This window comes from Rutilus rutilus, assembly GCF_951802725.1.
Source record: "Rutilus rutilus genome assembly, chromosome: 5".
NCBI classification, from domain to species: domain Eukaryota; kingdom Metazoa; phylum Chordata; class Actinopteri; order Cypriniformes; family Leuciscidae; genus Rutilus; species Rutilus rutilus.
In genome coordinates this window covers 2,811,131-2,828,668 of record NC_140213.1, presented here as the reverse complement: position 1 = coordinate 2,828,668, position 17,538 = coordinate 2,811,131, and the positions used below count along the sequence as shown (strand labels likewise).

Sequence of the window (17,538 nt, the reverse complement as noted above, 5' to 3'; positions counted from 1 at the left end):
GTTTTGGACATATCAATTTCATAAACGTTTTGCGATTCAAACGTGTGAATGTCAGATACTAGTTGTACTTATGAGGAAATAACCATAAAACAGTCAAATATTAGTTTGATATTCTCATTAGCAGGATTTAGCCAGAGATCAGATCTGTGGTCTCTAATGTTTATTGTAGCTCCATAATTTATTGTCTAGACTCTTGCTTCATAAAATATGAATAATGTGTGTAATGAGGGCCGGTGCTAATACCGATTCTGCCAGTCTCATCACTATTGACACATTAACGCAGACCAAACATTTAATATCACAATCACACATCTGTACAGACAGCAGTTTGTCAACTAATATCCCTTATCTTCACAAGCTTCATTACACAGATAGTCTATATATATAGCCTATTTATAATATTTACTGCCCAGCTAGACACATACATACTTCTCTTCTTAACCTTTGTGAAAAAGAAGAATATTTTCAACATTCTTTTGTAAAGAGTACTTATTATATACTTAAAAAGAATATACTTTAGTGCAAACTGACTGTAATGTTTTCAGACACTTAATTCCATGCCTTTTACACTTAAAAGAAAAAGTTTATAGTTTAAGTTTACTTTAAATACATTTAATGTTTTTTTGACTCATTGAAGTAGGACTTCAGTTCATCTTTATGTTTCATTTTTTATTTATTTTTTTATTGTCTTTGAAATATGGTTAGAGTGTACTGCAGATTCTGGTAAAGTAATTATACTTTAATGTAATTTCCTTTGAAACCTGTGTCATGTATTTATTTTAAATACATTTGTAATTACACATTTGTAATGAAGTTGCAATTTAGTACATTTAAAATATATTAACTTTAAATGTATAACACATCACAGTTCAAATAACAATCAAGTACTTAACCCGTGCTTTAGTATGTTAGTCAACACATCAATATAAGTGTACTTCTTTAAAGCACGACAAAAGACATTAAAACAATGATTTTACATTACAAAGTTTACTTTTTAAAAGTGTACTTAAAGGGATAGTTCACCCAAAAATGAATGATTTACCCATGATTTACTCACGCTGAAGCCATCCTAGGTGTATATGACATTCTTATTTCAGACGAATACAATCAGAGTTATATTGAAAAATGTCCTGGCTCTTCCCAGCTTTATAATGGGAGTCAATGGATATATTTTTTTGGAAGTCCATCAGAGCGCATCTATCCATGATAAAAGTGTTCGAAACGGCTCTCCGGGGGTTAATCTTTATTAGTGACGTGCTTCTGAAGTGAAGCAATGCGTTCGTCTAAGAAAAATATCCATATTTAAAACTATATCGACTATAATGACTAGCTTCCGGCAGACGGCCGTACGCATCGACTTACGCCACAAGAGTAACACTTGAACTTGATGCACAACGTAAGTAACTATCCCTTTAATTGTGCTGAGAAACATGAGTTTAAGTGCACTTTTATTGCATTCATAATTTTTTTTTTTTTTAAATATACACTTTTAAGATTTGAAGTACACTCACATTCAATACATTTAAGCACACTTTTCTTCACAAGACACACTCCCTAAACAGTGTCTGCTAAATGAATGCATGTAAAAGGAGCCTAAAACCTGCCAATGGCCGGAGACTTAAGAAAATGTACCTGCCATAAATACTTTTTACCGGCCATGAAACTGGTTTTGCAAAAGCAGGCAGACACCACATTTTTGGCCACCAATTAAAAGTCACAATTCTCTGTTCAAATTTTGAGACCACAACTAAACCTACTAGCCTAATTTAAATTTAAACAATCACTAATAAAAGAAGGAAGAATAATCAAAGTACAAGCAATAGCACAAATAAACACAACACAACTAATATACAAATGAAATAGAGCTTTCCAGGTATGTTTTCAGATGGGTCTAACAGTATTAGGCTGCTGTCACTTTAAGACCGAATGCACACATCCAATATACTGACACTGTACAGTTTCTTTCTATACTGTTTATGTTCATAGCCAACTATGTTTACTAGGATACTCATCGAAGCGGTCATTTTTTGACATAATGTTGTGTGAATTTGTCCATTCAAGTGCAAGAAGACATGAGACTCGGCTTTCTTCAGATGTTTAAACTTCCCAAGTAATGAATTTAGTTTCCTTTCACATCCTCTTGAAAATTTAAATAGGCAATTCTTGAACTTGCGTGACAATGCGTCACTGACCTGTCAACTGTCCCGAGCGTAGCTCACACTTGTTCACGTTCATGTTCTCACAACATCGCAATGTTAGAATTCATAAAGTAACCAGCCAGTTGGCGACTGGCACCATTTCATACACTCGCCAACGCCTATTTTTACTCTCATTTGTCGAGTGTTAATTTTAGGCCCAGCATGGTTTGATGTCTTCAGAATGTCATCTCATTCTCGCTAAATAGTTGACATTTATCAGATGGTATTCCCCTTCCCTCATTCCTGATGTATGAGTGCGAGTGCAGGCCTGGCACACGGCCTCTCTGACCTCTTCCGATGCGGAGCGGAGCCTCGTTCTCTGAGCAGGGTTTGTCCGGCACGGATCCCAGCGTGTTATAGATGGTTACACAATTCATTAAAATACTATTTCAGGACACAAAGCATGTGGCTGTTACTCAAAGAGCTTTCCTCGCACAAAGCTGGAGAGCCACAAAAAAGCGATCATTGTTTCACGAGTCCTTCATTACTGCCGGTCCATGTCATTCACAAGCGCTTCGGCACAAAGAAAAGCATTTAACTCGCTCACCTCGCACGGCGTATGGGAACCAAAACAAAAATTATCTTATACTTTTGCACAATGTGAGTTCGTTTACATAATTACTGTTTTTTTTCTTTTTTTTCGTTTACTCAATCCTTAATCAAAAGGAAATGATTTATTTTTCATATGACATTTTGTTTGATTCTTAATTATACAAAGGCTTGTTGTTAATTATTCACTTTAGACATTCTTTTTTATGCAGGTACGTTTTAAATAATTAGTCAATTCATGCTCCACAGTGTTTGACAGCTCACAAGCACCCGTAAGCTCACTCAGATGGACATTCGCACACACACACACACACTTTCTTTGATTTGAAGCAGGGCGTTTGATAAGTATGGACAGCCTCGAGCACTCGGCCACAGAAGCGACTGAACATGTTCGCTTGGTGAACTGAAGGCCAGACAGCGCCTGCCATTTCCCTTTGACTCATTAAAGGGCCTCAGGATCTGCTCTTGTTAGCGGTCATTAGCCTGAGGAGTCCCTGGCAGCACACACACACACACACTCTGGTGCTCCACAGGGGGGAAAGTGAACCGCAGGAAGAGCAAAACCCACTCTTCCACTGATTTGAGAGCTGAACGATGACTCGACTGATTATGCTACTATATAAACTGCAAGTACAGCAACAAGCATATAGACTACATTACATGCATATCAATATTCTGACAGTAATTGGAACGTGTCAATATTCTCAGATTAGTGTCGTTGCCCAACAATATTCTGATTCCCCAAAATACGATTGATCTAGTGTCGTACCTTGCTATGTTTTGAGGTCCCTTGTGAAAAAGAAGTGCGCTTAATTGTACCGAATGTGCACTTTGTAGTGTACTTCAAATCTTAAAAGTATATTTTAAAAAATCATTTCTTGCAGATAATAAAATACACACTTTAATGTGTTAATTAAACACATTCTATGTTTCTTTCTTATGTTTCTTAATGCACTTTGTAATAATGCCAATTAAAATGTTTTACTTTTTAAATCATTTTGGTTGTAATAACCTTTTCTCATGCTTACTTATTTTGATGTGCTGACTAAATACTAAAGCACGTGTAAAGTACTTGTTTTTAACTGTAGGGTGTTATTTGATATTACATTCAAAGTTAATATATCGTAAATGTTCTAAATTGCAACCACACACACACACACACACACACACACACACACACACTCACAGTGAGCATGAACGTATGTTTACAAAGAGGTCTGTGTTTGTGCGAGTGTGTTTCTCTTTCACATTTAACGGATGAAAAGCAAGCACTACAAATGACAGTGCTTTTCTAAAATACATCTGTATTCTTCAAAAATGTGTTCAGAAGCAATATAGCGCTCTCTCAGTTCATTAAGAAACCTTTTTGACATTTCTTGAGTGCCTATGCTGTTGATAATGAGGTTTCCTTTTTTCTGATAAATGTTGTGGGGGGTGGAGTGAAGTTGCCTGTGAATAAGCAAATGCTGAAATCTAAAATTACAATAAAATGACTGCCCAACAACTAAAATGCCAAGTGTAATTATTATTATTTAAAAGATCTTGAAGTCAACAACAACATAGCCTACAATAATAACAGAAAAAGAGTAATTCGCTGAATAGTAAACCATTCATTTGTGTCTCATATTTACCACAAGCTTTCAAATTTCCCAAGCTTTTGGCTGGCTGGTAGCTGGTGCTAATTCTCATCTGTGCCTAGCTGTGACATCAGGTGCTTTAGCTTATTTCCGCTGTAGTATCTTTGCTCGTTGATGCCCGGAACATGTCCGTTAGTTTGGAGCATTTTGCTGCCTCCTCCTCCATCATTTTTGAGTCTGACCTTCTCAGCGCCACCTTTCCCTTTTCTTTTTTGTCTTTCCATCATTTGGGGCTGTTTACACCTGGCCACTTCATGCGTTTTCTTAGATCGGAGAGCTATCTGATTTATCATTTAAACCTGTGTCGCATAAATGTGTTTTTGCAAAACGGATATAAATCCAACCTAAATTCCCACGCTATATGCAGATTTAAAGGAGTGACACCGAAAGCAACAGATAGCCTATGAACTGCATTTTATTGATCATCAGCTAAAATTTCAAAATCAAAGACTGCAATAAGAGAGAGAGCGGCTACAGTAGATCATTTCAGTTCTTTACTTTTAATGAAGATGATTGTGTTAAGCGTCTGCGACTTTCACTTTGATTCACTTAGTTTGCACGTTGGTTTGATGAGTAGATGCTCAGCTGCGATCGGATTCGGATTCAAATCCGTCTCGAATGCGTTTCGGAGGGCATTTACACCTGGTCTTTTCACGATCAGATAGCTATCCGATCACAGAAAACGCATTAAATGGCCAGGTGTAAACGGCCCACTCACTCACACGTCTACGTCTGTTAACGTCAGACTTCCAAAACGTGACGAGGAAAAAAAGAGGTGTCCGATGGCTTTACGTCATAGGCCGACAGGCTATGCCATTTGGGGAGGGGCTGCTCACTGATCCCCCTATATTTCCCTTCGTTAGTGCTTTCTGATTAGCCTGTGTTTCTACTGAAATAAGAGGCTGATGCGGCCCGCCGTACGGGTTTAGCAGAGAGGCTGCACAGTTTGACCGGATGGTGTTGCTAAGAACTTGCAATGTACTATTATCAGACCCTCGCGGCCTCAAAACACTACGGCCCGACTCTCCCGATTGCCACTCCGCCCCTGACACATTGTGATTTTGTTTCTTAAAAGGATAGTTCCCCCTAAAATTTAAATTCTGTCATTTACTCACCCTCATGTTTTACTATTCAACTATTCAAAGTCTATTCATCCTTTCATAAAGATCAATCCTTATGAATCAAGTGTTTTAATCCTTCTGAAGAGATTTAATTTAGGCTTTTATTCACATAAACATTGATCAGAGAACACAAACAACAGCTCAAACGTACTTGCTTGCCGCGCGAGAACCTCATTGGTTCTTGCTGAAGCTCAATCGTGCTGCGTAACACGAGAATGAACCTCATTGGTTTTACATATCTTGAGGTTCTTCTACCAAATGCTGTAAACATTGGTCACTGATCAATGTTTATATGTGAACATGGGCGGACTGCATGGCCATCTGGCATTCCGGGCACTTTCCCGGTGGGCCAACATGCTTTTTGGGCCGGCCGCCTAAACTTTTTTTTTTTTTTGCCCCATGAACCGGCCCATAAAAGTGGTAGGCCTAGATCGGCGGCCCAATGTTTTTATAATTGACACTGCTGGCCCAAAACACTTTTTTTCCTTCTGACAGACGCGGCCCATGAAACACGTAGCTCAGCGGCCCATTGGTTCTTTTCTTGATTGACACTGGGCTGGGCCAATCACATCTTTACACACCTCCCCCTCTGGGCTCTGAGCGAGCGTGCAGTGTAAGTGTGTATCTGTCAAAAAAGTCTGAGAGCTATAGAAGAAATGTAGATGGAGATGCCCCCGAACCCCCCTACAGGGACAGAGGTCCACTCACCACAGCTTTACCAAAAATCCTGCGAGAAACACTGGTACTGCAATGCCAATGCAGCTTATAGCTTGTTTTTTTGGATTCATCACTGTGGAGTATAGTTCAATTGTATTCATAAATTACCATTTTGTACTTATTTCATCTGTTAACTCTCACTCGTTCCTATACTCACTCATTACATGGCATTAGTGATTTAAAGGAATAGGAGTTGGTATACATATTTAAGGGCGTGCAAAGATGTGTGGTGTTTATGATCATATGTAGTGGGCCAGTCTGGGCCAAAATGCCAGGGCCGATTTTTTGTCCCAGTCCACCCCTGTATGTGAATAAAAGCCTCAATTAAATCTGTTCATCATATAAAAATATCATGTCTCTTCAGAAGACTTGGAATAAAACATCTTGTTTTGGGTGAATAGATGGAGGTATAAACATCTCTCAAATATCATTAAAAATTGAATGAAAATCTTATGGATTTGGAACAAGAGAAATGTTGTAAATGACAGAATTTGCATTTTGGGGAATTTTCCTCATGTTAAATTACGCACTAATGCTGGCCATTCTTGAATATTTTAAGCCCGATTTTGGGCCCAATTTGCACCCGCTAATGAGCGAGGGGCTTTGACAAATTCAAGGCTTGTCGTAACCAAGCGTGCCACACAAGCCCTGAAAAGTGAAGCCAAAGCATCTTGATCGCCCCCCGGTGGCTGGTCCTAGTATAGGTCATAAGCCCCGCCTCCCCGTGTTATTCAACGGGACTTGAGACCAACTAAACAATTTAATTACACTTCAAATATCTTTTTTCCGAAGGTGGTTTCTGTCGTTTACTGTAGTTTTTATCACGCTGATGTAAATTCAAGTGTTTGTTTTTAAAATAAGTTTGTTTTTAGTAAGTTATTTGATGCTATAAAAACGGTGGTGTGACGTCATGATTGACAGCTGTGATTGACAGGTTCTCTGAGCGAAGTAGTCACTGAAGCACCAACAGACTTTTTTCCGGGATCTTCGGAGGACTGAGGAGATTGGAGCATTAAATTTAATATCTAAATTTCTATAATTAATTATTTCACATGAGAGTGAGGGCGGGGCCTTGATTTCGCGGCTTTACTTCCTGCTCACTACTGCGCAGGTCTGGTCCCGAGATCGCTACTGCGCAGACTCAAGCCTCAAGATGTCAGCGCCATATCGGGACACTGGCGGCTTCACTTCTCACCAATGGAAGAGAGCGAAGGGGCGTCGTCCATCTTTTTTTACAGTCTATGGTCGTAACCAATCAACTGGTGCAATAGCCAATGAGAGTGAGCGAGCTTCACCAACCGCATCTCGCACCCTCTTAAACTGCTCTGCAAAGTGTACGCTATAACCCATGTCTTCACAGCCAAGATTTCACCCATATTCTTTTTCTCCTTTTCTTTTCTCGCTGCGAAACAGAACACACGCCAGGAGAGCGAGTTGATGACGTCAATCATCCTCCATGTTTGTTTTTCTTCTAAAATCACGTGAGTTTCTGTGAGATCTTGCGTCTGTGGAATTGCCACTGTTAAATCAGTGCGGTCTAGTGTGTGCGTTCATCTAGTGTGTCCCGGGGCTAGAGGAAAAGTTGCAGCATGTGACTGACATCATTCTTGCAATTTAACTTAAAACATTGCAAATAATGTTGCTGTTACCATTTCTTGTAGTTGTGACTTCTCATTTTTACATCTCATTGTGACCTTATACCTTTCAATGAACTTTAATACACACAGTTATCTTTATTTTTAGGAAGGCATGGGCTCAGCCTGACCCTAAGGACTATATGGGCATTTTCCTTTTAGCTAGTTGATTGTAATGAAGTGTGAGTCCCTCGGCTGAATCCAGTGCTCTCATTACTCAAGATCTGTTTGCGTCCAGCCGTCACCACCACAGCATGAGAGACCTTTAAGCCTTCAGAGCGACAGAGGGGATTTAGAGAGCGCCGAGATCAAACAAGTCACCCGTACACACACATAAAACACAATAGAGTTTCAAAGACAGCTCTAGACATATTAATCACGAACATATGAAACGAACAGGGACATGTTGGGCCAGGGATGAACTGACAAACGAGGCTTTTTTACCCCCTGCTTGCTGACAGCAGGGCTATTATCGTGAACTAAAACTATTAAAAACATTTCTGTTAATTGAAAATTACAATAAACTAAATATTATCTGAAAAAAAAAAAATTGAAATGTTGCCTTGGAAATATTCTGAAGTTGCTGCACTACTGGAAATAAATAAAACTAAAACTAAACTAGAACTAAAATAAAATTTAAAATAAATTACACCTAAATAACAATATTTAAAAATAAACTAATAAAATGACTAAACATTAATACAAATTACACTAATATTAAAATATTAAAATAAAAGCTAATTCAAAATACTATAATAAACTATAATAAAGATAAAAAGAGCATGTTGTTGGTTCAGTTCATTGTGTAAATCAGTTGCATTTAGCGAGAATAAAGGAATGCGTATATATTACTGATGACATGGTTACAAGTATGAAAGGATGTTATTGAAACTCTATCCATTTTTCAGGCTACTGTTAGTTTTGGTACTTTATCAAGCACAGTAGTAGACAAAATGACTCTTGTAGTATTTATTTCGGTTGTGAACAACTGTGTTGTTTGAATGATTCAATGACTCACTCATAAAAGTCAAAAGGAGACTCACTTGTCAGAATCAGTCTACGAACGAATCTTTTCAGTGGACGGAATCAAAACCTTTGGTTCACCGAGAGTCAAAATCACTAACACTTTCTATATGCATATTTAGCCAGCCATTACATTACAGCTCATAAAACTCATGTTCAATCTGCCACACAGCAGCATTAGAGACTATTGCAGTGCAGAACATTAGTTTCAAGGACAGAACAATTGAAAGGCCTAAAATGCCCCAACATAAATGAATAGAGTGGAGAGATGGGATTGCTCCAGGCTTTCCTCAATCAGACAGCTCACCACTGGGCCTGGCTCTCGGTCTGTAATGGCTTTGGCATTTTCCGTTTCTAAAAGACCTCCAGACTGACACCTCTAAACGACTGCTGGCTTTCACAATAACACCAGCGCTGAAAGAGAAGAATCAGCGCATGACGAGAAGCAGATGTAAGTACTCCAGAAAAATGAATCTTCTGTGTTTTAGCATGATTTCCACTTAAAGGTCATTGCACGATATTTAATCATAGTGTTTCTGTTGCTAAATGCTGCATGAGTTTGCAGACTTTGCTAACACTTCAGAGGGCAAAATCAATTAAAGCAAAAGGCAAACTTAGACTATAATCGACAATTAAATGACTTCCTAATGCATTTCTTGCATTGGCATTTATCCTCTTTAGTTTGTTTTCTTGTATAGAGCATGTTCTTTAAGATTAAAAAGAGCACTTTGTATTTGTTTTCTTGAGAAGGCTTTAACTTTTTGTAATGGAAAGGGAAGGCCGAGAGCATGATGGGTACAGGTCTAGATTTCAGAGAAGGGAAAGTCCCAAGTGGAAAGTCCCAAGTAAAAATACAATCATGATAATGTGTTCTCTCTGACTTTATCTGTGATCATTTCTGAGTGAAAACCTCAGTTTGGAAACCAATGTCTGCAAAAAAAAAAAAAAAAAAAAAAAACACAAAATGAAAAATAGACAGTTTAAATTATGTAAAATTAGCAAAACCACGGCTGACATAACAGCTGGAAATACAAAATTCTTTAATGCATTTGTACCGAAGACACTGGCTGTGTGCCAAACCCTAGTGAGCTCCCTACATAGGCAGTATTTTAAGATGCTCTGTGTGTGCTCCTGACGTACAAAAAGGAAGTGCAACTGGTATTTTTTATATATTTTTATTTGTATATATATTAATGAGATAAAAGACCACGTATGTGCACTTAAAGAGAGCACACTTTCATGACTGTTTTTCAACACACTTAAATACACCTTTAAAATGTGCACTTTGTAATAAATTCAAAAAAAAAAGTTTTAAAGTACATCAATATGGTTAATAATCTTTTATTGTGCTTTAAAGAAATGACACATCAACATACTAAAACATGTAAAGTACTTGATTATAATTTTAACCGTAGTGTGTTATTCAACATTGCATTTAAAGTTAGTATATTTTAAACGTACTAAATTGCAACTTCATCTTTACAAATGTGTAAAATAGATTTTAAAATACATGACATATAAGGTTCAATAGAAATGACAGTAAAGTTTATTTTAGTTCATCATAAATGCTTGTCAGTTCATTCAGCAGGAACTTTAACAATATATTTTTAAAGACAATTGAATTAATTATGAAATTACATGTAAATATGACCTGAAGTCCCACTTAAGTGAGGCAAAAAGCACTCTTCAAGTTCAACTAATTGCAATTAATATAAATGTAAACTATGTATTTTTTTCATTTAATTGTATTTAATATACAATGAAGTGTTTTTACTAAATATTTGAGCGTACGGTTAGCTGTATGCTAACACCAGACTGTTGAAATCTTTGACTGAATCGTTCACTTGTCTCCCAAGGTGGTTTTTTAAATTGCAGTGTGTAAATTGTAAGCGAGTCGCTTTTAAGACACATTCTTGTGTTCAAAACAGCGAGTCGGCGATGCATTTGAACGTTGCACTGTTTTTACTTCACACACAGCAAACAAATACATAAAATAATTAAAAACCAGCCCCTTATGTTCGCAATAAACAGCGAAGCAGATTTGAATTTGGAAGCGAGCCATTGCTTCAGAAACGATCCACAGCTTCCCATCAATATCCCCATGTTAAATTGAGAAGACACAATATGAAACGTGTTTTGCTGCATATCTTCAGGCTCGCTTCGACAGCACCTCAAAATTACAATCTGGTGTTTAATTAACAGCAGAAGCAAACACTTCGCCAGCTGTTTGACAAAGCTTCACTAATCATGGGGTTTAATAGAGCTTTAGTGAAGTCTCTGGCATCTTCATAAGACATGACAATAATACATGTGCAACATCCCACCATCTTCATGAAATATGACCTGAAGGCCTGAAGTTGAACAGATCATCAGACGCATTGATTTGTTAATGCCGTTCAGCCTCAGCTGTGTTGGAGAAACTCGGTCCTTTATTCCAGCGTGTTCAGACTCTTATCAGATTACACTGTGAACCGGCTGTGTGTGGGAGTCGCGGCGATTATGAGAGACAGCGGAGAGAAGGGGAAGAGCTGTGTGTGTGTGTGTGTAAACTCTTACTCTAGAGACTGTGCTCTTGCTTAGAAGCCGTTTATAAATACGGCCAGTCACTGGTTGCTTTTTGGGGGATAATATATACAGAAAACAGCCGCATATTTGGGCCTAATAGTGCTTGGTCCCCATTGGGCAAAATTGAAATATGACCAACCACTAAGCATAGTTTGTTCCCATGTTCATCCAGCATGTCTGCTTCCCTCAGTCCCTCTCCTATTCCAATTATCCATAAAGGCATGTTATTTTCCTTTTCCATATGTGACAGCATGAGAGAGAGAGAGGGATTCATTCTTTAGTTCCCACGTGTGTTCAGGCACTGAATTCAATTTGTAAACACACACACACATGTGTGTGTGTGTTTACAAATTTAACATATATATATATATATATATATATATGAGACATTTTGCCTGAAATAAAAAAAAAAGTGTGATTTATTCATAATATAATTATTGAAAATACATTTGGCTTTGATACAATAAATTAATATAAAATACAATACAATTTAGAAGTTTTTTTTTTTTTTGCACGTATTTATACATTTAAATTATATTTGTAAAAAATATAATAATGGAAAAGACATCTGTCTGAAAAAAAAAAAAAAAAAAAAAAAAATTACATAAATAATTGAATTAAAGCTTTTGTCTCGAGATCTGGCAACTATAGACTTTCTGATCTCGCCAACAAAAGATGCAAAAGTTCAGGGTATCCCCGAAGTGTCCACGGTCTCTCAGAGCCTCTGTGTCTCGGTGTTGGGAAGATTATTAGAGAAGCTCCGCTGCCCTGTAGCGGTCAACATTTGGGTAATTTTAGCATTAGGATTCATTTGCACGTTTATCAGAAGGCATCATTCTCCTTTTTTACGGCCTCTGGCGTCTGTGTGGCACATTCACTCTGATAAACTGCCCTATAACGACAAACTGAGGCATTGTGGGTAATAACAGCCACAGCATGATGATTTCTAACGTCTCTGGTGTATTAGTCTAAAGGAATACACAAACATTGTGATTTTCACTGAAACTATATTAGTTTCGGCAGGGGTTTCGCATGATCATAACAGAAACCCGAGCAGAATTTAAAACGAGACGAGGTGTGTCGTTCCTTCTGAAAATGGCCAAAACAAAATAAACCTAGACGATTCCTTAATGTGAATTAGTTAATAATCCATACTATTTTACTTCCTGTTGTCATAAGAACACATTCAATCATATAACCAATATCAAAACAAGGAAGAGCATCCTACACTTTGTTTAAAAGCCCTTAAGAAAGTTTAAAGTGCTGATAACAACGCTGTACCGTACCAGGAACTGAACTGAAGTCATCAGTCCAATGTTTCAGGACGGGACACGAGCAAGTGTGTGTGCAGTGACACCATGTGGTGATGCGAGTCATTACGGCTTCATTCTATTAGCATGAACGCCTTTGGCTACAAATAATCCATGCATTTGTAAACATTTGACACTCACAAGATAAACATTCTCTCAAGAATATTGAGATTATGAGTAATGCATAAGACTGAAAATCACTAGCATATGATTTGCAGTGTGCTATGCTTGACTTACACTCAGCCCTGAAGACCTGCTGGAAGAAAAAGAAAAAAAACTTCATCATTTAAATAATCAAACCACTGCGCAGTGGAAGGAGCATCAGGAAGAAAAAAATCTCGGTTAATGAAAAGTCTTTTCCACAAGCCTTGAAGAAAAATACTTTATTTCTTTATAAATCCACATAGAGTACCTATGAAAGCATAAAATTCCATCCCATATTTTTTATTTCTTTATTATTTTCTCCTTGAAATCAAATGATTAAAATCAGAGATGGCTGAAGGTGTACTTCACATACAAATACGTCCACGGTCAATTGGAGGAAAAAAAAAAAAAGAACAGTATTTATTTCAGTGTGTTTATCGCTGCTTTCACATAGTCTTGTTGTCAGATAATGAGTTCTCAAAAGTGCCTTACCGTCAATCCTTGTCGACACGGGAGATTCAGAAAGTTTTAGTGCATCGTGATAATCAATGTTCTGCCGGTGCCTCTCCTGTTTGACCTAATCTCCAGATCCCAAGAACACACTCCCCATGTTTGTTAATCAGCTGGATATCGATCCCAGTGTTCAGTTTCCCAATAAAGAGAGCAGGAGAGACAATACAGAGGAATCCATAATAAAGTGCTCCTGAAGGTCCACAAATGTTAACTTGATACCGACTCATCAATATTTCATCGAACTTTGATAAGTCTGAATCCACACGGGCCTGCGGGAGAACATTCCATCCACACGATTCAATCCTTTGGCACTGGACCATCGTAGAGATCGGAGCTGCTATTTAACACTGATATATAGTCAAAACATTTCCAACATCTTCACAAAAAAACAACCGCAACGTATTCCCAAAGAGTTTCATTGTCTCTTCCCATAAAATGATCTGATGATTTGATTCTTCTCTCTCGGGGCATTAACCTCTGGTTTAAAAATGAAACATAATAATATCCACGGTCTGGGGGAGAGTCTTGCATAAAGAACTGAACACGGAGAGCCTGTTATATTTGCCTTCCGACCGCAGCTTGTCCTACAAATAGATTGGATCCAATCCCATTTAATCTGGCAATCTGCATTTAGCTTCCAGACTGTGAGTTTGCCTTGAAAAACAACAGAGGCAAGAGATCAGCTTCAGCAGCTTAACACATTTAAACAGGTATTGAAGTCTGCAAAAGGAATAAGCGAGGTCTGAGTGGACAGGTCTGAATGCATTCAAAGGGAGAAGACAGTAAAGACATTCCTCTAATAAAGTGATTTTATACATTTTTACGGGTGATCACTGCAGGTGTAAACGGGGGCTATAATGTTTGGACCACATTCAGAGTCAGAAATGACTAACTAACTAATTAACTTCTAATTCTAATTAGTCTCAAGCGTTATGTCAGTGGACTTGTAGTATACTTAGTATGAAATAAATGTATTTTAAATACATTTTGGTATAGGTTTTTTTCACTAGGGGAACCAACGAACCAACCAAACTAACTAATTAAATCCTGTAACTCAAACAGTAGATTCATGGCGCTAACCATGTCAGATGATTGATCAAATGTACATCTTGCAGTGTGACTTTGCATAAAAAGCTGGCAGATGCATGAATGTAAATGTAAATGAATAAATGATGTAAAATAAATGACTAACTTTATAATTGCAATTGTAGCTTGGCTTTGTCTAGTAAACATACACGTTAACACAGTGCCATTTCAGCAAATATTATCACACTGAACTTAATCCGTATCAGAGGAAACGGCGCCCGAGGATACGCAAACTATTTTCTCACAACACCGGCTGAGCTTGCATAAACACACAGAGCGAGGGACTATACATAGCGCATGCTAATTGGACATTTAACGACTTCATTAACTCCAACCATCATCAATTTACTCAGACTTTCCTCCCAGATTTAATTCAGAACTAACAGAGACTCCAAGGCCTGATACGTTGCGGTTAGCTAGTTATCCGCAGTGAGCTCGCTAATGCTAGGCCTCATTCAGACGGCTATTTTTAGCGTGCCCTGCTTCAGCCTGGAGGGATTCTGGTTCGCATCGGCTGTCGGCAGGGAAGGAGAAGAGAGCTTGCGGCTCATTTTGCGGAGAACAAATAGTAATTGCCTTCTACTATGGGTCTTCTCGTATTCTGCAACATCTCACCCCGCAGATCAACCCATTTGTCTCAATATCTGAGAGACCAGGCCTTTACCCTTTTATCTCAATCTCTAAACCCCCATCACAATACTCATATCAACCCTTTTTCTTCCATCATAGTGCGTTTGCTATCTCCGCAGCTCTTTTCCAGGCCTCGTATCTCTATCCCCTCCACGTCCTAATCTGTCCCATTTCACGCGGAGCAAAAGGAAATGTAAATCCATCAGAAGCTAATAGGAGAAGGAGCTCTACTTGTGCTTTCATTTTAGAAACAAGACCTGCATTTTAATCAGTTATGGTCCATCAGAAATGTTAGATCATGAATCGGCACTCAATTGAGCTACAGGCAGGTTTGAAAATAATAACACAAATGTGACCCTGAACCACAAGCCAGTCACGAGTCGCACGGGTATATCTGTGGCAATAGCCAACAATACATTGTACGGGTCAAAATTATCGTTTTTTGTCTTTTATGCCAAAAATCAATAGGATATTAAGGAAAAATCATGTTCCATGAAGATATTTTGTTAATTTCCTACTGTAAATATATAAAACATGTATTTTTGTCAGTGAATGCAGCACAATCGCCAGCATAAATGAACAACTTTAAAGGAGATTTTCTCAATGTTTCGATTTTTTTGCACCCTCAGATTCCAGATGTTCAATAGTTGTATCTCAGCCAAATATTGTCCTATCCTAACAAACCATACATCAATGGGAAGCTTATTTATTCAGATTTCAGGTGATGTATAAATCTCAATTTCAGAAAATTGACCCATGTGACCCAGATAAGCTCACTGGCTCATAACTTATAAACGACTCCAAAAACTCATAACCAGCGAGCGATGATTCCTAAACGATGAAGGAGCGTCCAACATTAGCATCAAAAGTGTCACATCTATAAAATGTGCACATGCATTTAATTCATAATTAATGTAAAGCATTATTATTACAAAAATAGTTCTTATATATATATTTTTTTTTTGTATTTTTATTGTAAAACATTATTGAAAAAAATATTAATTCACAATAGTTTTATTTCTAAATAATTGCAGTTTTAAAAGAGAAATCACTGATCTTTGTATGGTATACACAAACAATGATTCAGAAAATCAGTATTAATACTAAATATATTAAAGTCTAAACAGTAAATTCATGGATTATAATCTGGGTTGTTTCTGACATTTATTTTTTGTTTTGGCTAATAGAAGTTCTGAATGGCCCATAACTGAGTAAATAAGTTCATTTCAAACCCCAGACGACTAAAGCGAAACATGATCCAGATGTGATCCAGAGGTGCTGATTAAAAGATGGACGTTTTTGCAGGTCAAAAACGGTGATTTATCTCATAAGCTTGAGAAGTCTTTGACCCTGATCAGATATGATCACTCTTTGTTCACCCTAATTGCACTCGCCACAGAAGCCTTGTGGAGTTTCTCCTGAGAGACACTTCTGCTCTTCATCTCTCAGTCGAGCGGCGTCAGATTCCTGTCCGCTGGAGGAGCTGTTTCCCACCGATCCGCTTCATTCCCAACCGAAGGCATCCGTGACCAATCCACTGGGATGGCTCTCTCCTGGTCATGTTAAATGGACTCATCTCTTGGACCTGAGAGCTGAGGTGTCCATCGCTGTGTATTATCCACACTGCTGTACGATTGAGGAACCAGGCCAACACAGATTGTGCCTCCAAGGGCGTCAGGGCTTTGACTGAATACAAATACAACTCGAATACAAACCAGTGCCTCTAGCTGTGTTGGTGGTTGCCCAGCAAGCAATAGCCGTCATTTCACCGTCTAGGTTAACTATAGACCTGATATATTCCGGCTATGAGTGACCCATTCCTAGCCAAAATAACCTTGAATTTGGTTACATGTCGTTTTTGCCAAAATAACTTGCGAGATGTGTGATATCCCATCATGTAAGCAAAGTAAACAGTGATTACAAGGTGTTTGGTTTCATTTCTTCACTCATTTCATTTCTTTGTAATCCAATTGACGACTAGTCTATTCTTGGGCTATGGTTTCAATTTTCACCCGAATTGTCCCTTGTTTTAGCCTAGACGTCTGGGCTGTGTTTGGACGGCTATTAGACGTCTTTCAACAAGAAGCAGGAAAAAGTGACAGAAATGTAGTTTTCTACTTTACTTCCCCTGATGAAATGAGCTTGGACGTGTCGTGTTTTGGTGCCATGCTTCTGTTACACTTTATTTCAATAGTCCACTGTATATAACTTTGCAACTACATGTCAACTAGCAGTCATAAGAGTATTAGTAGACTGTTAGATTATGGTTCGGGTTAGTAGAATAAGTTGACATGTATTGTACATGTACATGTACAGCATCTGGATGCATAATATTGGTTACATTTGCCAATATTAGAGATGTGTTTAATTTATCGGTATCAGTTGAAACTGGTTTATGGTAAACTGGAAAC

At 38.0% G+C, this 17,538-nt stretch overlaps 1 protein-coding gene across 3 annotated transcripts in view; it reads right to left on the bottom strand.

The window, feature by feature from the left end:
• The window catches only part of LOC311290626 (leucine-rich repeat and fibronectin type III domain-containing protein 1-like protein), a 186,745-nt gene that overhangs the window by 4,000 nt on the left and 165,207 nt on the right, over window positions 1-17,538 (bottom strand). Inside the window, exons 5-6 of one of the 3 annotated variants that reach the window (XM_084409223.1) lie at window positions 13,391-14,065; window positions 12,992-13,010 (exon numbers count right to left, since the gene is read on the bottom strand). The gene's annotated coding sequence lies outside the window, so the exon portion shown is untranslated. Of the gene's footprint in view, window positions 1-11,873; window positions 13,011-13,055; window positions 14,066-17,538 lie in introns of those variants that run through there. The other 2 variants (XM_084409222.1, XM_084409221.1) reach the window with 2 other exon arrangements.